Source organism: Crocodylus siamensis, chromosome 13, assembly GCF_052110815.1.
Source record: "Crocodylus siamensis isolate JL-2025a chromosome 13, ASM5211081v1, whole genome shotgun sequence".
In the NCBI taxonomy this organism is placed as follows: domain Eukaryota; kingdom Metazoa; phylum Chordata; order Crocodylia; family Crocodylidae; genus Crocodylus; species Crocodylus siamensis.
Window position 1 is genome coordinate 1,617,545 of NC_143407.1, and position 25,101 is coordinate 1,642,645.

General features: G+C 50.5%; 1 long non-coding RNA gene across 1 annotated transcript; it reads right to left on the bottom strand.

Annotated features, from left to right (window-relative positions):
* Positions 1 to 20,283: 20,283 nt before the first annotated feature.
* Positions 20,284 to 24,947, bottom strand: LOC149853642 (uncharacterized). The gene is made up of 4 exons (XR_016438832.1): positions 22,705 to 24,947; positions 22,462 to 22,602; positions 21,403 to 21,566; positions 20,284 to 20,739 (listed from the first exon to the last, which is right to left on the bottom strand). It is a non-coding gene; the product is annotated as an uncharacterized LOC149853642 (long non-coding RNA).
* Positions 24,948 to 25,101: the final 154 nt, after the last annotated feature.

The following is a 25,101-nucleotide window of genomic DNA, read 5'->3' on the forward strand; positions in this document are numbered from 1 at the left end:
AGGGACCGGCCAGCACCCCAATGGTGAGAGAGGAAAAGGTGAAGGGATGGGGGTGAAGGAGGGGAAAAGTGCCACGTACCCCTGCTTCCCTTCCCATTCTTGCACGGGGTCAGGGCCCCGTGACGCACCTGCCCCGCCTAAATCTTTCTCTGTGTCTGGAGCCACACTCAAACTAGAGGCATGCCTACACAGCTGTGAGCACAGGAGATTGTGGGTATATCAGAGCTGGCTATAAACAAGCCACACTTGGTTTTTGCAAGAGGCCAGACAGAGTAGCTACCAGAATACATAGCTAACTTCCTTGGTGGGTTTCTCAGCTGGGAAACCAGTATGATCAGACAGGATATTTCCCCTTCTGGTTTCAGACTGACACTGGGTCCCGAAGTAACAAAAGTTGAAGGGGAAAAAAATGATTCGCAGACTATTTCTGCCTTGAGCAGAAAGGGAAGCTCTGGGTCTCCCTGGAGAAATCTTGTGCTTATAACACTGCTGTCTCAGTTTGGCTGATTCAAAGGTTTATTTAGACACATTCAACCTTTTGGTGCTTTTCTGGGCTTAATCTGATTTCCCAGTCGTCTGAAGTTTATTGACCGTGGAAGCCAAGCCACCTGCCTAATCCTCAACTGGTGCAATTATGTGCATCTCCAGTAAAGTGAATGATTTGGCCCAGCAGTTTGTACCAGACCCTAGGACAACTTCAGAAGAATAATTAGAAGGAAGCCTAAAGAGAAAACACGATTTAAACGTAAAGAGTCTAAAGCGTTAAAAAAAATGCTTGAAATGGCAGTGTGTGATTTCAGCCTGAAAAAGCAGCGTGCATGGTGTGAGGGGACTTGTGCAGTGTGCTGTATTGAGAAGTCTTTAGACAGCAAAGGACTAAATCAAGGGGCACATGCACCAGAAATGATTTTACGCCCTGGCCTTTGCAGCGTCTCAAATGTTTTATGGCTGCCTTTCCGAGAGCTGATATTTTTCAAACCAGGAGACAGCTAACAGAGGTATCAATAAGCTAATTTGTGCCTTGTTAGAGTCTTACACTTGTTTATTGGCATTTAACTAGACAAGACATTGATGTTAAGGCAGTGGGAGGGAAGTTGTCTGAGCCAATAGAGTGCCTTGCCGGAAAATTAATGAGAGCCTGGTCTTCCCTCTACCCCAAACTGTGGAGATAATCCGTTACTAACGCACGGACGCTGGGCTGAAAATGAAATCAGTAACATGGAGAAGTCGGCAGCTCCGAGCCCAGAGACCCAGGTTAGTTGTAATTTAAAGCTCACGCTGGACATCTAACAAGGGCCTTTGATCACAGAGAATTTAAAAGGAAGCAACAATGTTTTCTGACATAAATGTCTTTGCTAACAACCCCAAAACAGAAGTAGCTTGTGGCCAAAGAATAAATGTTTGAAAGCTTAGCAACAGCTCATGCAGCCTTGAATGTCATTGCCTGCTCCTGAAGGATAGCACTGTATCTTCAGGATTATACGAAATCATCCTGCACACTGCTTATAAATTGGGGGGTTTTTCCACCCCCTGTGCATCTTATCTTTCTGTGTGCGAAGGTCAGTGGAGAATTATTCATTCCTATTTCTGTTCTTGCCTATGGTGTTTGTGATTAAAAATCTGTAAATGCTAGGTGGTATTCTTAGTATTAACAGTTTCTTTAAAAAAACAACAACCCAGCATCTGCTTCTTGAAAATTTTACAGTCCTAAAGATCACACTGCATTTTGTGGTATTGATTTTAATTACTCAATTAATCAATAATGGCTGCCCAATGGGCCAAATTCTGTTGTCATTTACATTGATATTAATCTGGAGTAATTCCACTGCTGCTAATGGGATTACTCTAGATTTCCACTTGGAGGAAAAGCTGGTCCAGTTTATCCTGTAACTCTTAGTTTTCTGAGCACTCCTTCCCACTAAAGATGAGAATAAAGCTATTCCCATACACGCCATACACATCTTAAATGCACAGCCAGTTTGTTAACCCCAAATCCATGCCATGGCCAAGGCCGTTTTTGGGCGGAGGGCTCTTCAAAGTTGAGTGGAACTGTTTATATCTCTTAGTACTACTGTTTCAGGCTGCACGTGGAGACTCAGGCAGGCATCACGTTGAAGATAGGTCACATTTTGAAGCTTCTCTCTACATCCATGAAGGCAAAAATGTTTTTTTTTTAATAAAAGCTGGCACTTTGGCCTTATGTGTCTTACTCACTCGGTACTTAGACCTTCAATGCCACCTAGCTCCTCTTGATTCCTCTGGAGAAATGAGCCTGGTCTCAAGACATAAGCTCATAGTGCTTATGCCTTAAGGCAGACTTGTTAGCGGTGATGTGTGTATATGCAAGTATATATCTATTTAAATCATTACCTATCCACTTAAATGGTATAGAGGTGCAAAGAGTATGCTGGAGGTCTCGCCACTCATTTCAGCTCGACTGCTGCTTATGACGGCAGAAGGCAAATCAAAGGCCCATCTGAGCAGCTCCATGCTGCAAGCAATGAGGTCCCCAGCCCAAGCCGCGCAGAATAAACCAGCCACCAAGGAACTGTACAAATTAGAGATGATGGAAAGGACTTCCTTAGCTCACCCAGGCTCGGTTCTCCTTGTCAGTGCAGCATTTAGCTAGGAACAGGATGGGTGGAAGGAGTTACGGACAAGCCAGGCAGCTTGCTGCCGTGCTGGCGGATTCTGGCACTCTCGTGATGGGTAACGAGGCACGATGAACATGGCTTGTGTTTACAGTATGCTGTTCTCCCGTCCTCCGTAACAATAGGATGTCATCAAAGAGGTTTGAGTGTTTCATCCTCCAAGACACATTTTCCCTCTATGAATAATAGAAGTCTGACCCAGAGCATGAACTCACTGTGAGATTTTTCCTGTATTTTGCCAGATCTGAAGCCACTGATCACTAAAGAGGGACTTAGGAGACTAACTTTTACACCAGGCTCTGCCACTGGCCTGCTGTGTGACCTTAGGCCATTTTCCCCACTCTCTGTGCCTCAGTTTTCCCATCATATAATGGTGGAAATCACGCTCACCTTTTTCTGGAGAGTGTTTTGAGATCTAGGGGGGAAAGTCCAAGATACCGTCTACGTGCTGGCAGTGTACGCACTGCTGAGAACGGCAATCACAGCACTTTTTTTCTCCTTTCATGTAAGCATTGAAGGTGCTGCAAGGTGTCCACAGGTAGCTTCCTAGATTTCCTATGTCACAAGTAAGGCTGCAATTTCTATTCCAACTGTTTTTTCAAAGAAATACACTAGCTGGCAGAGACTGATTGCAGGGCATGGCATAGTCCAGAGTCTTGGCCAACAGTGCCAGTAGCTATATGTATGCTCTTCCTCATTACTTTGACGTGACCTTTTCAGAGCTAATTATTCCTGTGCCTCATTATTCGATTTTCTCTTCTCAACGGGCTACAAATTGTAAGGTTTACCAAACAGGGGACTAGTCTCTTTGGTCCATATGTCTAAGAGTGACCTCCTGCTGAAGCTATGAAAACAGACTCACCAAAGTCAGTGGAGCTGTACAGGATCAGGGTCCCTTTGGCAATAAAATGCCCTACGTGCCAACATTTTTTATTTCTAAAAATGGATTTATAGAAACCCGTTTGGTGTTTGATTAATTAGCACATAAAAGGGATCATTGCCCACTTGTCACTACTCTTCACATGCGATTAGGTTACCCTGCTTTCTAAATTGTTGCATAAGAAGCTCTAATATATTATCCTAAAGCCATGTTTAAGTGGCAGTGAGCTACCATCAACATTCACATTTTACTATGGACTCAATCCAACAAGGGTCCCATGTTAGATGTGCCCATGTCTTCACTGTGACTATTTAGATGCGTAGAGTGAAACACATGCTCACCTATTTCCTGGACTGGAATGAAAACTGTCAGCAGAGGCATAATCTTACAGGACTAAGTGCTCAGTGCATTAATAAAGACAGACGCGGTAGGCCACAGTGTCTCTATGTAGACCTGTAGGAACTTGTCTGTTGAGCATGCAGGGGCTGGAGAAGGGTGCTACCTGCAGCCCGTGCCCGGGGGTGGTTGTGATCCAGCACCGGGCAGGGGTCCTGCCAGGGCAGAGGAGCTGGTGTGCAGTCCTGGGGGGCAGCGCCGGTCCCCTGGGCTCAGAGGTGCCTCCACAGCCGGAGCAAGGCTCTGCTTCTTGGAGGAGAGCGTCCCACAGCAGGGGCTGCTGGCCTGCCCCTCACGCAGATCCTGTGCACCTTTGCATGGCACAAGCTCGCTGGGGCGGTGAGCGGTGTCGGTGACCCCTCCACGAGGACAGCCGCCCTGGGGTGCTGGTCCGTCCGGGTGTTGCCCAGCGCCCGTCCGGCTTGTGGACCTTTGCCTTTTGGGGCCCCAGAGGCAGCTCGACCTTGGAAAGGGTGCCTGCATGGAAAGAGTCAACGGGCCCAGAATTGGAGGCCTCAACGAATCAGGTCCTGTGGAGCACAGTGCAGGGCTTCTTGTGGGGCATGTGGAAGTCCTGGGTTCAGGTCCCAGCCTCTCTCCTTTTTGATGGGGAAGCACCTTCCTCTTGCAATGGCGGGGCCTGGCCACTGCACCTCAAGGGGCCCACGGCCGGATTAACTTGCAGCCTCCCCTGGGACTCCAGTGGTAAGGGTGCTACCTGAGATGGCCGAAGTTGCAGGTTCAAGCTGTGCCCTGCTACCTGTGCTGGGGGGGGACACAAGGAGCCTGTGCTGGGCTGTGTGGAGACAAGGATACCCTTCTTGGGTGTCTGACCCCCTGCTTAAACAGCAGCAGGGGTTTTTTGCGCTTTGAACATCAGCGTTTATCCCCCGTTCCCGCCACTGTGCCCCAAAACCACACCAAAAAAACCAAAACCCAGCCTCGGCGCGGGCACGCGAGGGGCTGCGAGGCCAGCGGCCGCCGGCTCCGGGGGGGAGACAGTTATGTCGCGGGGCACGGCCCCCGGGCTGGAGGGCCCCGCGCTACGGCCCAGCTCAGCCCCGGCTTCGCCTTCTCCCGCCCGGGGCCTGGGGCCTCCCCCCCGGGGCCGCAGCAGCGCTCGTGCTCGGCGCAGGCCTGGGGAGGCGAGCCCGGCTCCGGCCGGCCCCCGGCGCTGGGCTCTACCGCGCATGCTCGGGCTGCGCCCTTGACTGACGGGAGCGAGCCCCTCCGCCCGCCAGGCGCGGGCTGCGCCCCCCCGCCCCGGGGGCACCTCGTGCGGGGCAGCGGCTCCCCCCGCCGAGCCCGGCTGTGCCCGGCCAAGCGCCCCCGGGGCCGGCGCTCTGCGGGGAGCAGTCGCGGGCTCTCGGCGCAGGCCGGGCGGGCGGGGCTGCGGGGGTCGGGATCCAGCACGGGGGGCCGCCAGGAGGGCAGCGGAGCTCTGGGGGGGGGGGGGGCGCCGGTCCCCGGGCTCAGCGGCCCCGGCCGGAGCAAGGCCGTGCCCCAGCGCAGGGCGGCGGGGGCGTCCCGTGGCGGGGCCTGGCCTGCGTCTCGCGCGGCTCCTGGGCCCCGCGCGGTGACCCCCCCACGGGGCCAGGCGCCCGGGGGCTGCTCCCTCCGGGTACTGCCCGGCGCTGGACCTTGGTCTGAGCCGGGCCCCGGGGAGGGTATGTGGGCCGGTGGCCTGCCCCGAGTCCGCGCTCTGCAGCACACGGCTGTCCAGCTCCCGAGGGCAGCCCGAGGCCTCTGCTGCCCCCCGCCCCGGGTCTCCCCGAGAGCCGGGGGCCCCGCGAGGCCCGGTGCTGCGGAGCGCGGGCTGGGGCCGGATTCCCTTGTGCCTGGAGGCCTCCGACCCCCTTGTCTGCACCCCTTGGCTGGGGTGGCACAGGAGCTGGGACCCCGCGGCGGTCCCCGCACCGTTCCCCGCAGCCCACGGGGACGTGCCGTGCAGCTTCGCTCTTTCCGGGCAGGTCCCGTGCCTGGAAACTAAGGCAGAGCGCCCGGGCTCCAGCTCAACATCTCCGGACTCGAGCCCGGGCGGCTGGAACGAGTCCTCTCGGCACGGCAAATGCGATGGCCCCTGGCCCGCAGCGGCTGGGCAAGCAAGAGCGAAAGCCGGGCCCGGAGGACGCTGCCCCTGTGCAGTCCGACCCACGGGCCCTGCCTGACAGCGCGGGGCCTTGGCCGCCAGGGCCCGCGGCCTTCCCGGGGCTCCCCTTGCAGTGGGGCCAGCGCGTGTGCGCAGGGAAAGAGTCAAGGGGCCCAGAAGTGAGGGCCTGAGCCAGCCAGGGCCTGTGGTGCACGGTGTGGGGCCTGGGTTCAGGTCCAGGTCTCTCCCCTTTTGTGGGGAGGCACCGTCCTCTTGCAGTGGAGGGCCCCGGCCCGTGCGCATCAAGGGGCCCAGGCCCGGAACTGCTTTCAGCTTTCCCCAGTGGTCTGGTGGGGAGGGTGCCACCCTAGGTGGTGAAGGTGGTGGGTTCAAGCCCCCCCAGTGACTGGAGCCCTCAGGTTCCTGGGCAATTGGTGAGTCCCTGTGACTGGATGTGGACAAGGGAGTTGACCAGTGTGATGTGGGGGGAAGGGCAGGGGGTTAGGGTTAGGGTGGTGGGGCTGGCATGTGTGTGGAGCTAGGCTGGGGGGAAATAGGAGGGGAAGTTTCTACCTCTGCACTCCAAAAGTACAGCTGCTTTTTTTTTTTTTTTATAGTGCCACCCTCCCCCTTTCTGCCCCAACTTCCCACCACACAACCTCTTTTCCTTGTCTGTACCTAGCCACAAGCACCAGGGACTCATCCACAACTCAGGAGTCTGAGGGCTTCAGTCACTTGGGGGCTTTGAACCCACCACCTTTGCCACCTAGGGTAGCACCTTCACCACCAGGCTACTGGGGAGAGCTGAAAGCAGTTCCGGACCTGGGCCCCTTGACACGCACCCGCCGGGCCCCTCCATTGCAAGAGGAAGGCGCCTCCCCACAAAAGGGCAAAGACCTGGACTTGAACCCAGGCCCTCAGCACCCAAGGGGAGAGGCCCTGCACCACAGACCACAGGCCCTGGCTGGCTCAGGCCCTCATTTCTGGGCCCCTTGACTCTTTCCCTGCGCACACGCACACGCGCTGGCCCCACTGCAAGGGGAGCCCCGGGAAGGCCGCGGGCCCTGGCGGCCAAGGCCCCGCGCTGTCAGGCAGGGCCCGTGGGTCGGACTGCACGGGGCAGCGTCCTCCGGGCCCGGCTTTCGCTCTTGCTTGCCCAGCCGCTGCGGGCCAGGGGCCATCGCATTTGCCGCGCCGAGAGGACTCGTTCCAGCCGCCCGGGCTCGAGTCCGGAGATGTTGAGCTGGAGCCCGGGCGCTCTGCCTTAGTTTCCAGGCACGGGACCTGCCCGGAAAGAGCGAAGCTGCACGGCACGTCCCCGTGGGCTGCGGGGAACGGTGCGGGGACCGCCGCGGGGTCCCAGCTCCTGTGCCACCCCAGCCAAGGGGTGCAGACAAGGGGGTCGGAGGCCTCCAGGCACAAGGGAATCCGGCCCCAGCCCGCGCTCCGCAGCACCGGGCCTCGCGGGGCCCCCGGCTCTCGGGGAGACCCGGGGCGGGGGGCAGCAGAGGCCTCGGGCTGCCCTCGGGAGCTGGACAGCCGTGTGCTGCAGAGCGCGGACTCGGGGCAGGCCACCGGCCCACATACCCTCCCCGGGGCCCGGCTCAGACCAAGGTCCAGCGCCGGGCAGTACCCGGAGGGAGCAGCCCCCGGGCGCCTGGCCCCGTGGGGGGGTCACCGCGCGGGGCCCAGGAGCCGCGCGAGACGCAGGCCAGGCCCCGCCACGGGACGCCCCCGCCGCCCTGCGCTGGGGCACGGCCTTGCTCCGGCCGGGGCCGCTGAGCCCGGGGACCGGCGCCCCCCCCCCGAGCTCCGCTGCCCTCCTGGCGGCCCCCCGTGCTGGATCCCGTCCCCTGCAGCCCCCCCCCCCAGCCCGGGCCTGCGCCGAGAGCCCGCGACTGCTCCCCGCAGAGCGCCGGCCCCGGGGGCGCTTGGCCGGGCACAGCCGGGCTCGGCGGGGGGAGCCGCTGCCCCGCACGAGGTGCCCCCGGGGCGGGGGGGCGCAGCCCGCGCCTGGCGGGCGGAGGGGCTCGCTCCCGTCAGTCAAGGGCGCAGCCCGAGCATGCGCGGTAGAGCCCAGCGCCGGGGGCCGGCCGGAGCCGGGCTCGCCTCCCCAGGCCTGCGCCGAGCACGAGCGCTGCTGCGGCCCCGGGGGGGAGGCCCCAGGCCCCGGGCGGGAGAAGGCGAAGCCGGGGCTGAGCTGGGCCGGAGCGCGGGGCCCTCCAGCCCGGCAGCTGTGAGGGGCTCTGGCAGCGCGGGGGGCTGTGCCCCGCGACATAACTGTCTCCCCCCCCCCGCCCCGGGCACCGCGGAGCCGGCGGCCGCTGCCCAGGGAGCCGCTCGTGTGCCCGAGCCGGGCTCAGGCGCCGGGTGCCCGTCGGGCGGTCGCGCTGGTTGCGGGGCAGAAAAGCAGGGCCCTGCGCAGGCGGGGGGGGGGGGAGAGGGGAGCACAGTCCCCCGTGCGGTGCAGCCCCCGCAGCACCCACCGCCCCATGCCCGGGGGGTGCTCCTTCCACTGGGCTCCCCTGTCGCGGGCCCGGGGCAGGCGAGGGGCTTCCCCGATTCCCCTGCAGCGCTTGCCTGGAGCCGATGCTCAGGGGCCATCGCAGTTGACAGCCGGAGGGGACTTGGAGCCGTAGCCCACTTGCCTCTGTCCTGAGCAATGTGGTGCTGGCTGGGTTTTGGTTTTCTTGGTGTGGTTTTGGGGCACAGTGGCGGGAACGGGGGAAAACGCTGATGTTGAAAGCGCAAAAAATCCCTGCTGCTGTTTAAGCAGGGGGTCAGATGCCCAAGAAGACATCTGATTCCCACCACAGGCTCTCTGTGCACACCTAGACACAGGCAACAGGGACTCATTGATGGGTCAGCGGGCTCCTGCCAGGCTGGGGCTGGAGCAGCACCCTTACCACCAGACTACTGGGGAGGGGTGAAAGCTTCTCCGGCCGTGGGCCCCTTGACATGCATGCACAGGCCAGGCCCCTCCATTGCAAGAGGAAGGCGCTTCCCCACAAAAGGGGAGAGACCTGAACCCAGGCCCCGCACCATGCATCACAGGACCCGGCTGGCTCAGGCCCTGACTTCTGGGCCCCTTGACTCTTTCCCTGCAGGCATGCACTGGCCCCACTGCAACGAAAGTCCCGGGAAGGCCGCGGGCCCTACTTGCCTTGTGGCCCGGTGGCCAAGGCCTCGTGCTCTCAGGCAGCGCTGGTAGCACGTGTAGACTGGGAAGTGATTCTGGTTTACTGGCCAAAATCTGACCTCCATTCCCCATGGATTTTGCCTCTCAGCAGGGAGTCCATAGAAGCTGCAACCTCCAGAGCTCCGTTAGCAGATTTGCCAGTTCTTTTGCTCGCATGTTTTGAGTTCCTTAGCTGATTTATCTGCTCAGTAAAGGATTATTTTTCAGTCTCCCTTAGCCAAAAATGTAAGCTTTATCAAATGGAAATCAGAATCCATTATTCGGATCAGCAGCTTAGATCAAAGCTCAGGTGGAAAGGAGGTCACAGTTGATGGAAACCACTTTCACGAATATTTATCTTGATTTTTTGACTCTTTACGATGAACGTCCTGATTCAGAATGGACTTCAGTACCCTCCACATGGGCTCCAATGAAGTCAGTAGCAACCACCAAATAATGCCCTGGATGTCTGCAAGGTCTTGCACAGTAAGATGCTGGAATTCCTTTCCTTTTCCTGTTATTCTTTGTGCTCAAATGCCTGCATACTTTAATATAATTATATATGTGAAATGTATAATGGTTACAGCTGGAGACGAATGTCAGGAGACCCAGGTTTTCTGCAGGGTTTGTGACTTGTTAACAACAACAGGGACAGGCAGACTTTTCAGTCTTTTGCTGAGCATTTGAATATGGGTGAAGGAATGGTGGCCACATCCCCGTTTCCTCTCCTGTTTTAAAAGCAGCTTTCCTACCTCAAGGAGCCATTGCAAACTGAGCCTTTAGGCACTCTGAGATATTCAAAGAAAAGGTAGATCACACTGTGGAGCATCAATCTGAATCCAAGGTCTTGTATCGAACTGTCACTTAAACAAGTTATTAATTTCAAACCATCTGGGAGTCCTCTCTTCTTTAAACTGGTCTGCAGGTCAGTGCTGCTACACAGTTCAGAGCTCTAGGCCCATGATCTTGGTATGAACAAGGGCAGACACACACAGAAATATATTACTTGGGCAAAGTTAACCTTATCCCGTATTAACATGTTTTACACAATGCATTTTCCCAGTGTAGACAAAGTCTCATAGTCCCTCCCTCCTAGAGCACAGAGCATATGTTATCTTCATTTGAACAGCTGCACAGTCTAAATTAGGTGGAGCTCAGTTACAACTGAAGCTTGGGAAAACACTTATTTTGCTGCCCCATTAACAAAACAGCTCCAGTAACCTGGTTAAAGTGTTCCTTCTGTACCAGTCTGTACTTCTGGGTGGGCTGGAGATGGATATGATTGTACAGTTTAGGCTTTTTTTATTATAAAAAAACAAAACCACAAGCTAGAGAATTTTGCTCCTCTTTTGGAAGTGGGAGGTCTTGCGAGCAAGCAGAGGTTATTAAACAGTGGTAAAATAGCAAAATGTCCCAGCATACCAAAATCTCTTTAGCAGATCGGCAAGCTTGGTGTGCAGCGAAGACTCAGCTCACTGGATTCACCTCTGGTCAAGAGAATCTCAACCTCAAAATAATGTTGAGTGCAGTGGCTCCGATACTAAACTTTTTATTAAAAAGTGGCAATGGGCTGATCGAGACCCAGAGGTCAATCCAAACACCCTGTGACACCGACTTGGCCCCAAATAACTCTGCATGTGCTCCCCTTCAAGGGCCTGGCACATCAATGCCGGAACAAAGGACCAGCGGTCAGCATGTGGTGGCAGAGCATGTCCGGCCCCAGCATGTGCTGCAGGGAAGAGGAGGGGAGGTTGTGGCACCCCCTGCCCTGGGATGGGGCAGCCAGGAAGCCTGGTCACGGCCCCGTCCCCCTCTCCCCCTGCCCCCCAGCTTCTCATGGCTGTTTAGCCCCTGCAAGCCGAGCACACGCATCAGCCTCTGTGTTGCCGGCCTGGCCACTGAGTTCCCCTAGCCTCCCTAACCCCCCCCACCCCGTCCCTTTCCCAGCCCTGGAGAACAGGCAACCTCCCCCTGCCCGTGTTGCAGCGCCCGCGCCCGCTCCCAGCCCACCTGCCCTGACCAAATGTCCAGGGTTTTGCTGTGCTCCGGGGGTGGGAGCAGGGGGAGACAGTGGGAGGCAGCAGGGAGCACCACATGGGCCTGTGCCTCCACAGCTGCAGGCAGGTCCCTGTGTGCTCCCTGCTGCCTCTGATCACCCTCCCCCTGCTTCTACCCCTGGAGCAAAGGAAGGTCCTGGACATTTGAGCAGATTTAAAAAAACCCGCCTGGATGGAGAGCAGAGGGCTTAAAAAAGAGGACACGGATGTATGGTAACACTACCTTGGTGGTGCACGCGCACTTAATGAAAGGTGTTAAGGACAGACAAACTAAGCCCTTTATTATATTAGAATGCCACTTGGGAAGCTTGAATGGAAGATTTTCCTATCCTGAAGTACTGCATTTAATGGTGAACTGATCCAAAAACACTAACTTAATTCCCTTTCAAGTTGCGAGCTACTGCTTCTGCCCCGAACAAGTTTAAGTTAATGTAATAATAAAACCCCTTTTTATATATCAAAGGTCTCTACCGAGGCTTAAGACTTGAATTCTAGGTTAGTCTTTAACAAATCACACACATACACACACAAAAATGTCCCTGTGAGGAGACTGCACCTAGCTAAGGATACGCAGTAGTAAAGATCTTAGTGGATCAAGTCATTCAAAAGTCAGCTTATGCATGAATTCTAGTTATGCAATTTGTCAGCAGGTGAAATTATTTTAATCCCTTTCAAAAGGAAAATGTAAACCTGTTCTGGCTTATTAATATCTTTATGTGCAGTGGCTCTTGGGGTTATAGATGGGTCTTAGGCTGGCATCTATCCCTGGGATGCTCTGTTTGAGCCCAGTGGATTTGAAGCATCTCTCTCTGCTATTAGGAAACAGGCTAAGAAACAAAAGCTGTGCCTGAGGTTTTTCCTATTACATAAATGCAAAACTCCCAGTGAGTCCATGTTTTTCTAAGTGAGTTTACTGTTGGTGAAAGATGCCAGATTGATTGCCTTGTAGACTGACGTGTTTAATTTATCAGCAGTCAAGGAAGTGGCAGTGCAGGCTTCCATCCAGGCTTGTCAACATGTTCAGCCCCGGCTAGGAGGGCCCAATTCCAAGTCTGAACGGACAGCATCCTTCTCCCCAAACTAAGCTAAATGTGCCAGAAAACTTGTTATGTGTATGAAAATGGGGTTTCTGTAGAAATAAATAAAGGTAAAATTAACGTGGTGATATCACCATATGAAAAAGCAATAGAATCTAATGGACAATGTGACCTTTTCTATTGCTGTGATGAGCCCTTCTGTAGAAGTCTATCAGATGATACTCATTTCTCTAGGTTGGTTTAATCTCTTGGAGAAGGACTGTTCTTAAGGTTTACGTGTTCTTTCTTGTCATTTTGGGCTTTTACAGTGCAGACACCTTCCATTACAGAGGCCCAGTTCTTCCACATCCTGACCCTATTTCCCCTCCTCTTGTACAAATCAGCACAGACCAAACAGAGCGTTATTGATTTACTGTTGATAAGGATCTGGCGTAAAATTTCTTCAGAAGCACAAGAGAACGTCAGGTTTTATGTACTGTAGACTCGGTGCCCCCCGTGTCATGAAAGAAGAGGACAGGGAGTATAAGGAGGTGGAGTGGAGACAATTGCAAAGGGGCCATGACTGGCAGTACAAAGCATTCATCTCCTCTTCAGCAAGATTTTATTCTATTTTTATTCTCAATGTGATAATTAAGCAGGAGAAAAAAAACAGCGTTTTAGAAGAAGTGGGGCCTTTCTTTTTTATTTTCAATATTTTGCTTGCCTCATTAAAAGTTTGGTTGGGGGAAAGAAAGAGCCACTTCCTGAGCAAATTCATTACCATAGTAACAGAAATTCACCCCTACACACATCATGCCCAAAGAGTTGCGAATCATGCAGTCATTGAACTTGAGGATGGAAGAGAGAATTGAGATCAAAGCCCTGGCAACGAGGCTACGTTTAGGAGTTGCGAAGAGTGAAGAATTATAACTAGGACTCTCTTACCCTGGCATGCTTATTCCAGCAGTGCTACTTCAGCCTTCCTCTCCCACTTCACAGCCAAAGTATTCCCAGGGCTTTCATTGCTCCCAGTACAGACTCTGCAGTAGCTATCTATACCCCAGCCTGGCCCTTAAAGAAGTCCCCAGTCCTTGCTGGAATCTGAACTGGGAATTAAACAGACTGCTCTCCCACCAGTGGGACTTGCCTGGAGCAGCGAAGGTCTCCTTCAAGGAAACTATTGCTCTAAACCATTGCAAAGGAAAGAAATGCAGGCTTTACAGTAATAATTATCAGGAAGCCCTTGACTACAAGAGATTGGGATCCACAACTTATTAGACGAAAGAAGTTCCTACCAGGATTGCAATCAGCACTTGAGCCTCAGAAACCATGGTTTTAGAGATGATACAGTGGGCTGAAAAGACTGGCTGTCTCTGGCATCTATGTCGCATGTATTCTGACCAGCTTTACCTACATGTCGGTTACAAAAGGTGCTGGTAGTTTCCTGCTAATGGTTTCATGTTGCTCAGTGTCTCCAAAGAGAACTGTACATTTTTGTCCCAGTATTGTGGCAGCCAAAGAGTGTAGATTCCCAGCCAAGAGCCAATAAAAGACCCAGTACCTGGCTATTGGCTATGTGGCAATCTGTAAAATGGGCACTGTGTGACTCTGTAAAGTGGCCACAGCAGTAAGGAAGGACAGTACAGAACACCGCTGTATTAAATATTATAGCATATGCAGTCAGCATAGCCTGGGGAGTTTGTAGTCTCCAGAGGGTAGAACGAAGGAGATAAGAACTCTCTTCCTGGCCCTGTTGCCATCTGTGATTTGACCGTGAGCGATCGATAAATGAGTTGAGTGGTTTGTCTAATGCGTCATGGGAAGTCCAAGTCAGATGCAGAAAAAAGAACTCAACAGTCCTGACCCCTTTTTCCTCTCCCTACTCGACTGCACAAGCTGGCACTACAGCATAATGGTCTTGTGTGCTGAGCAGAGGGTGGGAAAAAAAGGCAATGAGTTTGATTCCTCCCTGCCATGCATACTGTGCACCCACATGAAGTACTCATGAGTCAGGGCAATAGCCTTTCACATTAATTTTGCCCAGAGGTGAATGACTACCCATAGTGCATGGCCTTGGATGAAGCAGGCTAATATATCAGGTTAGCTGTACGTGCCAAACATTTGACAGAAAAAAAAGAGTCATAACTAATACCATGAAATCAGCAAAATGAAGGAAAAAGCTCCCTTGCAGTGAGCAGCATGCATTTTCCCAGACTGAAGCAAGGCATGCCGTCTGCTTTCCTTTATGGCTGTCGACTTGATTTAAAAGGCACACTTAAAAAATGAGAGAACAAGTCCTTAAATTTCTAGTCAATGTATAGTTCCATAGATCTGATTTACTACTTATGAGCCACAATAGAACCACTATGGCAATTTATTGTGGAGTTGTTTCGGGCGTTAAAATCCTCAGCTTCACTCCAACTCTGATAACCATCAAAATGATCCAATAATTTTAAGATGAATTACTCATCCTTTTTTTTTCTCCTGGTTTCCCTTTAATTGCTCTCTCAACTTCCCAATGATAATGACAGATTGCTTTGATGGTGATTATTTAACCCAATGAGTTGGAGATCAAAGTGGTGCAGACGGCTTGTGCTTTGCATCGTTTAGTGTTTTGTAGCCTTGGTTGACTCATAATTGCAAGGATTCCCAACTGGCTGGAGGCAGAACCCTACAAAAGAAACTGATTCTGGAGCAGCCAGAGATAAAAGGACACATAAAGTCCCACTTTGCTTAGACCATTAGACAATAAAGGGACAGTGTTAAGCAGCACAACAGTAACGGCACAAGAGCACAGAGCATAAACATTTACAGAGCTCCCAGCTTCAAGAGGATGATGGCTCAGATTCTCCACTCGCTCATATTGCACTGATGCACTTCCACCAGCTTCTGCAGAGTTGCTGCTGATTTACCCTGCACGAAGGAGAAAGGACTCGGGGCCAGTGCATGGATAGTAAAGAAGCTAGATACTCATCTGATCTCTCAGTTACCCAGCTGGAAAAAGTGCATCACTAACACTTTCCTACTCAATGTGGGTTGTGCAAGGTTTAGCCCACCGAGTTCAGGATCAAAGAAACCAAACAAGCGCTAAATCATTGTTATTCTCATGGTCTCATTCTGATGCTGGTTATGGAGTAAGGCCCAGATTTCCAGCTGCTGTGACTGGCCTACGTCTCTAGGATTCAATGAAACCAGGCCTACTTCCAGCAGCAGAGGAGCTGGTTCAGTATCTGCACCACGTGGTTACAGCTAGTGGAGTTACTTTGGACAGCTCAGAGGGGTGAATGATGGCAGCTCCGGCTGACCTCCTTTCTCTCTGTAGGTGTGCAGCACCTCTGGAAAACCAGCTGGGAGAAGATGGACACTTGCCCATGGCTATGATTCGATTCCTACCTAAAATCCTCTGGAATAAGGGGCAGTCAGAGAAATGCTGACAGTGTTTGAAGGAGATCAGATTATGGCTAAGCATTTTTCTAGGAGGCATAAATAAGCTTTTCAGGGAAGTTACAAATAATACAAATTCCACTGTCTCATAAGCAGACATCACATCTCCGTGCATACACAGCCCTTGTTCTGCTAATGGACCCTAATCCCAGCAAACCCACCCATCTGCTCTTCCACAACCCAATGTTCCCTGCTCCCTTCAGCAGCACTTTCCAATTTGACCTTTTCTAGCTGCTTGTGCAGTCCTGTCTGTAATCAGGAATGTTAACACCAGACTTTCATTACTTAAATGTTTGGATGTTGATAATGTAGTGCATGGTCAATTAAGCACAACCCCTGATGAGATGTTGCAGTTGAGCAGAGTTTCAAGCCAGGATTTTTTTACTTTGCTTTACTGCGCGAAGAGAAATGTTCGAAGTGTGGCACTGCGTACAATGAAGGAAAGAGAGTATCCCAGGGAACAATCGCTCTCAGCCGAGCAGACCACAATAAATCAAATAACTGATCGGGTATCACTACCGCCCTTCAAGGGTCTGTTCCCTCTGTTATCATGGGTGATCTCCTCTTGATTCATTAAGGTCAGTTAAGCAGAAAAGTCGGCAGCTGCTGGCTGGATGGCAGAGCTGCTGGACGATGCCCATGGCTCCCTCTTCATTTTCCTTTTGGAAACAAGTGGCAGGATGCAGCTGCCTGGAGTTTTATCTCCAGCTGGAAAATCTCCAAGCACACTGGGGAAACTTAGCATGCTGTAAAGCTGAGATGGCGCAAAGCAAAACTCTGCCCATTCGGAGCACGCAGAGCCAGTAGGGAATTGCAGACTGAGAAAAGCCCATAGACGGAGCACCTTAGACCCGCCTGTCCTGAAGAGAGACTGAATCCTCGAACCAGAGCGCCCCAAGGGATGACGAGGTCGAACGGTCACAAACTCCTGCAAGACCGTTTCAGGCTGGACATAAGGAAGAATTTCTTTCCTGTCCGAGCCCCCGAGGTCTGGAGCAGTCTGCCAGCGGAGGTGGTTCAAGCACCTACACTGAACACCTTCAAGAGCAAATTGGATGCTTATCTTGCTGGGATCCTATGACCCCAGCTGACTTCCTGCCCTTTGGGCAGGGGGCTGGACTCGATGATCTCCCGAGGTCCCTTCCAGCCCTAATGTCTAATGTCTATGAAACCTCACTAGAGGGCAAAGCAAAAATCCTGCAGTGCTGCGACAACTCGACCCGGTGTCATTTCTAAACAGCCTAATGAGTTGCCCATTCCTTTTAAATGGTGGCCAGAACAGCCCTTCCTATAGTTCCTTCTTTGAAAGAATTGCCTGAAAATGAGCAATTGTTCTTTGTGGAACGCATGATTTTTACCCTGTTAAAAACAAAATTCCATGGTGTCATCTTCCTGTGGAAAGTGACAAAACGTTGATCTTTGACCATTCTTTTTTATTGAAAAAAAGATCTGTTTTCAGTTAAGTTTTTCAACTTTTGAAAACCAACATCTGAAATGGTGGCCTATATCAATAGGAGTGTCACTTGCAAATCAAAGGGAGTGATTTTCCCATTTTATTTGGCATGAATGCGGCCTCACCTTGGAGTGCCACATCCAGTTTGGGGCCCCTCACTTCAAGAAAGCTATGGACTTAGAGTCCAGCAGAGAGTTACAAAAAGTATTAGAGACCTGGGCAACCTGACTTTTGAGGACAGGCTGAAAGAAGTAGGAATACTTAGTCTGGAAATGAGGGGAGATTTGATAATAGTTATCAAATACCTGGAGGATGGTTATAGGAAGGATGGAGGTAGAGCATCCCCACTGTCCTATGCTTCTAGGACTGTTCTTGCTACTGTCACAAAACCGTGTTCCCATTTCCACCTTCTAACACTGCTTCCGTGCACATAGCAAAGCCCATCTTGATGCAATACCTAGATCAATGCTGAAAACAATTCAGCTGGTAAAAGCCATTTCTATCCTTAAAAAGTGAACACAATAGCCAGGAAGGTGCACATTTAGATCAACTATCTGACTTCTTAAGAATTTCACACAACAATGTTACCCGAAATACTTCAAGCTTGCAAACCTTATTGTATCATAGGTTCGTTGGGCAGTGGCTGTAATTTAGTGTCTGAATGCAGAGTACTTAGCGCTCATCCAAAGATGCGACCCTTTGTGCTATCACAACATAGGCAGAAAATAACAGTAAACATGGATAAAAATGTGTAGTGCCTTGACACCTGATGCATGAAATATAACTTGAAATGTCTGAGTATGATGCTTCAAAAGAAGGGCTGGGGAAAATCACAACATATTCAGCAGCACCTAGCTGCGGACTGCTCCCATGTTACCATCCAACTGGTTTCGTAGCGAGTTGTCAGTTTTATCACAAAGGGAAAATATACAGACAGGATAAATTTCTTAGCACCTTGATCAGGGGCTGAGTGTTGTCAACTCCAGGGCCACTGCCTTGGCAGTGATAAAATACATACATGAGATGGACATACAAGCCAGCGAGATATTTGAACTTCTCATTCTGCTCTGCCTAAGGCATGGGGGCATCTTACTTATGGAAAATGATGGATAGGCATTATCAGATTTATAGGACAACAGATATCAACTGCTCACGTCTTTCCTTCATTTATTCACTTTTAAGACTTATCTGTGTTGGATGCTTACTTACATACCATGATGAGAGGCACATTAGCTATCTTGTAGAGTAATGAATATGTAGAGGATGGGTGGATGGATTTTTGGAGATGAACCATATGGATTTTACTTCTTGATTAAGAGTCCTACCATGATAACTCATCAGCTAGCTAGCTGGATAGATCAGTCAATCAATAGAGAGATCACTCCTTTTGCATTTTGTACAGTAGCTTTCATCCAAGGATCTCACAGATTTTTGTAACCATTTATACATTCTCACAAAAGACATTTGTGGTCAGGAAATATTACCAGGCATGTTTTGTAGATGGGAAACTAAATTGCAGAGAGCTGACTAGACTTTGCCTAGGTCTGAAAGGAGTTATGGGCAGAGCCAGAGGTATATTCAAGCCAATGCATCTTCCAGGCTGTGCTAATCGCTAGGCCGTAAAACTGTTCAAGGCTGAAGAGATTGACTCCTTAGTATAATCATATTAATGATATTTCCTTAATCTACGCAGACATTTTCATAAGCTTGGATCTAAGGCAAAGAAAGTATTGGCACAGTCTTAGAGGGCATAATCAGACTATCTGGATTATAACCATCTGGAGTCAGCATCCAATATTGCATGGATGGAAATCTCTTTAACATCAACCGATTACACTCCAAATCCGAGGCAACCAACATCTCCATTACTGATCGTCAGTGCACTGATGATTGTGTTATATGTGCCCACTCAGTGGAAGAGCTCCAGGTCACTCTTGACTGCTTCTGTGAAGTAGCTGAAATGCTTGGATTCACTGCCAGCTTCACAAAAACCAAGAAACTTTTCCAGCACACCCCAAACCAACCTGCCCCTCTACATATCACAAGTCGAGGGCAATCTTTAGAGAGTGTTGAGCATTTCCCTACCTTTCCCAAGAAGTAAGCATAGGCATTGATATTCAACACTGGATAAAATCTGCCAGTCCTGCTTTTGGACATCTGAAATCATGTCTTTGATGACTGTGACACCAGGACCCAAGCCAAACTTCTCATCAGGCTGTTGTCAGCCCTGCCTGGTTGCATGGATGTGAAACTTTGATGACATATCAGAAACACTCGAAAGCTCGAGAACATTAACATCAGTGATGTCTTCAGAAAATCCCTCATGTCAATTGGAGGGATGGAAAAATCAGTGTCAGCGCATCACCAGCATTGAAACCACATTTATATGGCATCAACTCCGCTGGACAGGACATGTCATAAGGATGCCTGACAACCAGCTGTGAAAACAGATCCGATACTCCTAACTCATCGATGGTCACAGCTCTAAAGGTGGGCAAATAGGTTCAAGGACACCCTGAAGGCCAAATAGAAGAAATGCTGTATTAACATCAATACCAGGGAGACTCAAGCACCGATAGTGCTGTGAAGTAGACAAGGTATCAATCATTTTGAGCAACCTCATCTCTCTGTGGAGGCAGATAGACAAGAGAGACAAAGGGAAAGAGCTGTAACCTCACATCACCAGGGTCTAGTCTGTCCTCCTGAACCACTGGCCATGTCTGCAGTCAAACATGTGAATCTCAAATCAGCCTCCTCAGTCATGTGTGGGCTCACCAATGACTTCCCTATTTGCTGGAAGACTGATTCATCAGGACTGCAGGCAGCAGTCCCTAGATACAAGGATAACAGACTACAGAGCTGCAATATTGTGGCAAGCTGTAATTTTAAGCAAACGAGCGAGCTAACTTTTTGCTGGAACTGCCATTGCAGAATGCTTATACAGCATGGCCTTGAAGTCTGTGGGATATGTAGATTCAGAAATAATGCAGAATGGCGCCCAGTGTCAAGACTGAACAACAGAAGCGTAGAATACAAATGCAGAACAAAACAAATCAAATGAACAGCAGTCAATGCTAGCACTTAAACAATATCAGTTTATTTCAATTGTTCGACTGGGTTTGTGGATTGATTCAGTGCTTGCTGGTTGCAGTTTTCCTTGCGGTACAGCTAGACCATTCATAAAGACTTAACAAACCAAATAGCAAATACCTTACGACCTAATGAAACGTACGGCACATCTTAAGAAAGACATAGGCAAATGGACAAAGACATAAATTAACAGTACAGGACTGGTCCCTTAACCTTTCAAAAACTTTTGTATAGGAAAGCAGGGCTGGAGTTCTCACATAGTTAAATGGCAAATGAACTGTGTACAATATACTTTTTTGGAACACCCCGCCACAAATAAAAAGGAATACAAATGAGATTGAATAGGTAAGGATGAACATTCCTCCTTTCCTAGAAAGACAGGTGACATCATTTAAATTTCATCCCAGTTATAGTTGTTTCCCTTCTGAAAGGCTTTTCAGCTCTTCAGCAAATGCTGGTTCATTCATTCCGACTGCTGACCTGTCCTGGTGAAGAAAGAAGTATTATTATGCCCATTTTATAGACAGTTAAACTGAGACACAGCAAGATTAAGTAATTTGCACCAAAATTACTCAGCAACCTGGGTTTTATCCTGAGGTAGATAGATACAGGATTTCTGTCTCTCTGCCTCAGGCCAACAAGCCACCATTAATGACTAATCACTTATTTTAAAAAAGCTGTCTTTTTCTAGACCAAACTGGAAGAGTCTGATAAAACTGCTTAATGAGACATATTTTGCAATGCAGAGGCAGTGGGGCGTAGCAGTTAGGGATTGGCACTAGGCATCAGGACTTTGGAACTATAATTCACAATCAAGTAGGAAAGATGCAACATAACACATCCGTGTGCGGATCCAGCCACCTCTAAACTGGACATGGCGATGCATACCTTCTGCACAGAAGTGCTGGATCCCACGGTTGTATGCGCAGCACCTATGAAAGGTATTTTTACATCTGATACATTCAAATCTGCTGAGATGTGGACACCCGCTTTCTAATAGGCTTCTATCAAATTTCCCTTTAGGATTAAGGGCATTAGCCCCCACTGAAACTGAGCAAGAAGAGGTGCTTAATTCCCTTAGACATCTTTGCAGTGCCAGCCTGGGAGCCCTTTGGGCAGCTTTGAAAATCTCAGCTCTATTGATTTACCAGAAATGGCAGCATCTCTTCCCCCTGCTTATCTTGTTCATCGATTTGCTTCACCAAGCTGTGATGACATGCTCTCTAGATTAGTGGCGATGTTCTCATCATTCTTAGTGGCTTGTCTTTTTACAGCATTTTAAACAGCTTCCATGTTTACTTCCAGATGCCTGCTGGCAATGGGAGAATAGGTAATGGTGTAAAGCATATATCCGACTGGCCAGCCCTCTCTTCATGTTCACAGAAGAAATAATTCATGGAAACCTGCTCATCAGATCAGATGTAATTGATATGCAGCTCTGCAAACAGCCATCAGGCAGTCATATGGTGGTTGATGAAGGTTATAACAAGGCCCTGAAAAGAAAGCTGAATGCTTGCTTCCACAATGCTGCGATTTCATGAGTGCAGACCTTTGTGGAGGCCTGTGTCCATATTATGTAGAAGGGTGAAGCGTTAAGCATTTTTGCATAGGGTGGGTATGACTCTGTAGAGCATCTGTGGGGAATTCAATCAGATTGTTTCTTTTTAAGTAGCCAGGGTAGATTATTTTTCAAGTAACTGAGTACAAGAGCAGATTGCACATTACAGATATGTCCCCAAGAACTCATTCTTGGTTCAGACCAAAAGCGAATACATCCATAGCTATCATTTACTTTTTTTAGCTATTATTGTTGCCTTGATTGATGGGGCAATGATTTCATATATCATGTAGGATACACCTTGAAGAACCACCACATTGGTGTGGAGTTTGCATATCTCCTGGAAAGTTGAGGACCGATTTCTGAGTTTGATTACGATCCATCCCAGAAAGGAACTTCAGTCTACATATAATGCACAACAGTCTTTCCCCCCCAAAAAGATTACAGGCTCAAAGACAAAACATGGTAGATGGAGGGGATGAAAAATCAGGTCAGAGTGAGGTGGAAGAGACAGTTTGACACTTAGAATAGGTGTCAATTCTTGAACAATTGGAAGCAGTGTTCATCACTCACCACTTGACTATCCATTACCAGGTAACACATACGGCACAGGCATAGCAGGCCAGGTGCTGTCCATACACGTTCTTACCTTTTTAGACCATAATGTCGCAGTGTACGGCGTTCTCTGTCTGCACTATGGAAGAGGAGAGCCTTGAAAGGGAACTTGAAGAAGGAGAAAGTGCCGGCTGTTCAGCCGGACTGGACATTTTGTCCAGATGAAGGCTGTAGCCTGGAAGAAAGGAGGAATGTGCTTATCAGATAATTGGTGAATTGGGCATCATTAATGTGGTCAAGGCAGGAGCTGACTTTGCAATAAAATAATGGCGTGTACCGTCAGGATGGGTGTTAGTCACAGCAGTAGGATGCAATGTTTCTCTGTCACAGACATCTGTCCCACTGGATGGATTACGGACCTGCCCGCTTTGTGTCATAAAGGTCTCCGAGCAGCGGGCAGTGACGTTTGATGGCTTCTGATTGGGGCTGGACTCACAGTCGAAAGTGAAAAGGCCTCCATCGCACAGGGCCAGCCTCCTAGCTACCCCTCAGCATGCAAGGTAAGTCTTTTCTCCTCTTGGTGTGATATTTTCCTAGAAATACTTAAATGTTTCAGATCACATAGCTGCCCAAAGGCTGTATCCCCCTCTTGCCTCAACTCCCCAGAAAGTCTATTGGTATTCTTCTCTTCCAAAGCTTGTACTGCTGCCTGGCTCCTTGCCCTGCCTTCGGTCTGTCTGCAGCCATCAACAGTATTTTACCTCCGACTGGCCTGTCATTTTTATTTAAAAATAAAACATGCATCCACATAGCATTCAGTAACTCCCAATTTGGAGGTGTTATCTGTTTTTTTTATAGCTTGTTCACATTAAAAGTAGCTTAGCCATGAGTGAAGAAGTGCTACAGTTAGGCTGATGGCAATAAAACCAGAGGAATGCTTTAGAGAGAAGGAAAAGGAAGAAAACCAATGGCTCTTTACAGCATTTGACTTGCAGCTTGCTTGCTTTTGACTTTCATCTTCTATTTAAAAATACAAAATTAGGAGCATTAAAAAAGAGCTCCCAAATTAGCTTTTTAATAGAGATTGAAATTTAAAAGGGGGCCGAGTCATGGGGGAAAAGCTATTCAAAATCACAGCCAGCCCAGTGCTAGCAGAGAGGAAGGTGAGAGCAGGCAGGAAAGAAGAGGTTTTATAAAAAGATGACATTGTAAATCACAGCAAAAGTGCAGGAACCTGCCCATGTCTCTTCCCTGACTTCTGCCATGTATCTGCTAGTGAAAGAAGAGTCAGGGAAATGGAAAGCATTTTAAGAGGAAGCTTTTAAAAGACATTTCATAAAGAAAGATCCAGGGCATGTTACTGTGTTGAACTTCTTTAGCTAATGAAGCTTTCCCATCTTAGCTCTTACGTTTCGTGTTGCATGCATCTCTTAACGTCTCCATAAAGCAATCTGTGCCGCTGCTTAGCTTCTCAACCAGCGGCTCTGAACCCTGTTAGACTCCAGGCGCCCCTCGAAAATGCCGGCTCTTGGTTTTCACTTGTCTTTTCAACTTGGGAAAAACGATAGCGCAATTCTTCTGTTGCAAAGCGCTCGGAAAGACCACGGCAGGCCAGAATGTTTTGAACACCACCAACCCCTATGTGACAAGTCTGGCTGTAGCGTGTGAAGGCGTTTGCACACCTCACAGCCCTAGCATGGTATTGCACTCTGCCACACCCGTGAAAGGACCTCAAGGCACCCCAGGGTGTCATACTGGCCCAGCTCTGCTGGGAATCGTTGTTTGAAGCTGCTCGTCTTTGCAGATCCTTGTCTGCTGCTGCAAAAGCCACGTCTGAATTGTTTCCCTTGCCACTTTGGGCCTGGCAGGCTCTTCTGTGGCTCAGAAGAACCATGTAGTAGTCATGGCCAGGGCACGTGTGCATGGCAAACCCAGCATCCCTCCCCAAAAGTTCCCGGATGGCCAGCCACGTGCCTTCGGAAGCAGAGACAAAAGCAAGGGGCCAGATTGTGAGCTTCCCTGGGGCAGGTTTACAGACTCAGAGAAAAGGTCACAGCTACTCGAAGCCCCTGCTCCAAGCAGGACCATTCCCAACTACATCATCCCAGCCAAGGTTTTGCCTACTCAAGTCTTAAGCTCCTCCAGGGATGGAGACGCCAGCACCTCTCTGGGTAACCCTTTCCAGCGCTCCACGCCCTCCTCGGGAGGACATTCGTAAACTCCCCTTGCTGCAACTTGAGCCCATCGCTCCTTGTTCTGTCCTCTGCCCCCCTGAGTACTGCCCCCGCAGCCCCATCCTCTTTGGGGACGGGACCCCCTCCAGGGGATTTCATAGACATTGGGGCTGGAAAGGACCTCACGAGATCACTGGGTCCGGAAGTCAGATCCCAGCAAGATGGGCATCCAGGTCTTTCTTGAGAGCGTCCAGAGCAGGTGCTGGCAGGCTTCTGCGGGAAGAAGAAGTTTTCCCTTCTGTGCGGCCCAGCGCGGTCCTGCAGGAGGCTGTGACCCTCGGACCTTGGCTCCCCGGGGGGGCTGAGCTCTTCCCCCAGGTGCTGGTGCACACCGCGGGCTCGCAGCCTCGCCTCCCGGATCCGCAGTGGCGTCCGAAACGGGTCTCCGTGCCCAGCTGGGCGCGCTGCCCGGCTTGGGCGGGCCGGCCCGGGCCCCTGCCCCTGCCCGCGGGCCCGGGGGGGGCGGCGCGCGGCGGCCAGCGCCACCTGGTGGCGGGCGC